At 43.4% G+C, this 3,875-nt stretch overlaps 1 non-coding gene across 1 annotated transcript; it reads left to right on the top strand.

Moving 5' to 3' along the window:
• The first annotated feature begins 219 nt into the window (after positions 1–219).
• On the top strand, positions 220–287 carry LOC148037955 (small nucleolar RNA SNORD36). The gene has a single exon (XR_015690806.1). It is a non-coding gene; the product is annotated as a small nucleolar RNA SNORD36 (small nucleolar RNA).
• The last annotated feature ends 3,588 nt before the right edge of the window (positions 288–3,875 follow it).

Raw genomic sequence — 3,875 nt, 5'->3', positions numbered from 1 at the left:
CGTGGTGGTTTCCTATTGGATTTTGTGTACGAGCTATGTTTTGGAGATTTGTAGAGTTGGGTTCGTGGTTGGAGAGTTGAAGAAGATGAAGATGATGAAGAAGAAGCAAACTCTTATATCCTTTACAAAATTGTGGTGATTTTTAGTTGATAAGAGGTGTTAATGTTAAAATAGTTTTCCTTTCTTTGTATTTTTATATCAGAAACAGGTTATAAGTTGGGGTCGTGGTGGATGGATTCTTTTTGAAAAGATATTGAAGATCAAAGTTGAGCTTTTAAATGAACTTGTATTCCCTTTTTCCTGGGTCGCGAGGACGCTTCCTTATTAAGTGTGGGGATATGTTGAGTGTTGAAATGACTTGTTTTTTTGGCTGATTTTTGTTGTTTTTGAGAGCTGAATGGTTGATTTTATGGAATGATTGATTGATTTGGAGTGGTTTGAGAGTGTTTTGGATGATATTGATTGTGTTTTGAAAGTTCATGATGTTTGTTGATGGTTTTGTGATGTTCTGATAGGTTCTGAATGGTTCTGTATACCTTCTGTTTTGTTCTGTTTTGGTCTGTTTTGTTCTGATTGTCTTCTATAAGGAGGGATGGAGTATTGATTGATGAAGAATGAGATATTGTGAAAGCTTATTGAATGTTTTGTGAGAGTTTGAAATGGTTTGAGAGTGAGTTATGTGGTTTTGATGACCTTCTGTAACCTTCTGTAGGTCTTCTGTAGAGCTTCTGTTTCTGTTATGTTTCTGTACTGTCTCTGTTCTGGTACTGTTCTGTAGACTGTTCTGTAAGTGTTCTGTGGAATGTATGTGTGACTTTGAGGAAAGTTTTCTAACCTTGGAAAGAGGTGAATACAAGTGCAAAAGAGCTGGAAGAAGTGGAAGAAGTAGCTGCTGAAGACTCAAGAGAAGACTAGAGTGAAGTGACAGTAGTGAGCTGTGAAGAGACACTGTAGTGGCTCTGGTGACCTTTCATATCAGACATACCTCTTGGGAGGGGTATCCACGACCTAAGAGTGATTATTGAGAGTAATTTTGAGAGATTGTAGTGAGGATATGATGTATTATTGATGGAGTGAGAGAGAGAGAGTCAGAGATAGCCAATTCTATTGAAACAGAGTGATTGTATATGAGAGATTGAGAGAGAAGACTATGAAGATATTGAAGATGAATACTATGTGATGTATTTCCATTCAAAGATGGTGTATTCTTTGATTTCTTTGTTCTATTGATGGATTTTGTGAAGATGTTGAAGAATATGGTTGATTCTATTAAAAACCGTGGGAGATTTACATGATGCTGCATGAAGATTTGTTGTGCCTGGTGTTCTTTTCTTCATTGTGATCATATGAAACATGATAAATAAGCTTGTTGATGTTACAAGATAGATTTTCTTGCAAGAGAATTCCCTTTTCCTTGGTGTTCCTCTCGGGGCTCCAAGCAGGATGATCCAGACCTCCCTGATGCTTCCCTATTCTTGGTAGAAACTGTAACTCCCTGGTATGCAGACATTGCCAATCTACTGGCAACCCAACAGTACCCTCCTGGTACTTCTAGTCGGGAAAAGAAGAAGCTTATGCTAGAATTAGCCCCCTACACCCTGCTAGGCAGTGCACTGTACAAGAAATGCAAAGATGAAGTGCTCAGAAGATGTGTTGCAGGAGATGAGATTGGGATTGTTCTGAAGGCTTGCCATGACAAGCCATGTGGAGGTCACTTTGCAGGAGAAGCTACAGCCAGGAAGGCTCTGCTAGCAGGATATTGGTGGCCTACCATTCACAAAGATTCCTATGATTACTGTAAAAGATGTGATGCCTGTCAAAGAATGGGGAAACCCACCAAGACAAGTGCCATGCCATTGCCACCTATCCTTCCGTTGAAGCCGTTTGAGAAGTGGGGCATCGACTTCGTCGGTCCAATCGATCCTCCTACCAGAAGGAAACAGAACCGATACATCCTCGTATGTACAGATTATGTTACAAAGTGGTGTGAAGCTAAAGCCCTGAAGCGGGATGATGGTAACAGCGTGACCCTGTTCATGTACGAGAATATCATCACCCGTTTTGGCAGTCCCTTAGAGGTGGTAAGTGATAGAGGCACTCATTTCCTTAATAAAGTCATGGAAGAGTTGACAGAGTTGTATAAGATCCGCCATCGCAAGTCCACTCCTTATTACCCCAGAGCCAACGGCCAAGTCGAAGTCACCAATCGCATCCTCTGCTCGATTCTGACAAGAACGATTGCCGCACATCGTCATGATTGGGACGATCGACTTACAGAGGCCCTCTGGGCGTACAGAACCTCCCATAAAGCCGCAATCGGACAGACACCCTTCCAACTGGTGTATGAAACAGAAGTTGTTTTTCCTGTTGAACTGGAATTACCCTCTTTGAGAGTGGTTATCAAAGAGTGTTTGGGGGACGATGATTCACTGCAACGCCGTCTCCTGCACCTGGAATGTTTGGACGAAATTCGTAGGATGGCTCTACAGTGCATGGAGGCCACGCAAGCTCGACGCAAGGCTTACCATGATAGCTTCATCAAGCACAAGGAGTTCCAAGAAGGTGATTTGGTCCTAGCCTATGATTCACACTTTGGCAAGTTTCCTGGCAAGCTCCAACAGCGATGGATGGGCCCCTATAAGGTACTTGCCGTCAACCCTAATGGCTCTGTCCAAGTGCAGACCGTTGATGCCTCTGATGATCCCTTTCTGATCAATGGATATCGCCTGAAGAAGTACTTCCCTCCTTGGGGATCTTGACAATTGCGGACACTTGATCTTTTCCCTCGTTGGCGTGGCACTGTACTTCTTATGATGCTATTTTTGATAGCTATTCTTCAGTCAGTCCTGATGAAGTGGACGCAACCCTCTGTTCCCTCAAATCCCCCTTCCAGCCTTGATCTCTTATCCTCTATTTTCCATCAGCGACAATGGCGAGGTTGGTCTTGACACATGGTCTTTCCACTATTCCCTTGCTCAATTTGAAGAAAAAAAAAGAAAAAAAAAAACAAAACATATCAGTCATGGGAGAAAAGGACTTAGGTCCCTGTCATGCCGACCTATTCTCCAAGAAAAGGTGGAAACACCCTCGGGAATAGGGGAAAACAAGAAAAAGAAAAGAAAAAAAAAACAAATCTGTTATGAGAGAAAAGGAAGCAATTCCCTGTCATAGCAGGCCTCGTTCCAAGAAAAGGTGGTCAACACCCTTGGGCGGGAAGCTGACTGTGGAAAAGGTGGTAAGACCCAGTAGTCCAGAAAGTGGATTCATTAATTGATATTCCCAGGATTCAATTCCGAAGCTACCTCCCTTGGTACGCTGTGTCCTGGGTCTCTCTGTAAAGCATCTAACTGTCCTCTAGCAGCCGACATGTTCCTGTCCAATAAAATGTTCGATTTGATAGCTACCTCCCTGGGTATGCCTCTTCAACAATTGATGACGCGATCTTCATCGACAAACAATCGAGTGATGTGAGCTTTCATCCTAACCGGATGGGGAAGTGAGTATGGGTTGCCCTCTGTAACTATCAACAATGAGTGAGACAGAGGGTGGGTTGAGAGACCAGTCTTTTCCCTTCAAATCAAATGAGAGGTGAGAAGTGTGAATGAAGTGTTGCACGCACGGGATGGGCCTCTCAATGCACAACGCACAATTTGTTCTGTGCACTGCACCATAAGGCTCCCTGGCCTTCCTTCTCGCACCGTATGCGGGCACGAGGGATGCACTGTTGCACCATCAAATGCGCACAAGGCATACAATCTTTGCACAAGTGACCGTGAGGATTACATCAATGGGTTTCAGGACATGGTTGCCCTCCTGTAACTATCAACAGAGAGTGAGATAGAGGGTGGGCTGAGTGTGACTGGAGTTTCTTCAAT

Source organism: Lygodium microphyllum, chromosome 4 (genome assembly GCF_053477565.2).
Source record: "Lygodium microphyllum isolate KBCC chromosome 4, Lygodium_microphyllum_v1.1.10, whole genome shotgun sequence".
NCBI classification, from domain to species: domain Eukaryota; kingdom Viridiplantae; phylum Streptophyta; class Polypodiopsida; order Schizaeales; family Lygodiaceae; genus Lygodium; species Lygodium microphyllum.
Note: the sequence above shows the minus strand (reverse complement) of the source record. Positions and strands in the feature narration are given on the sequence as shown.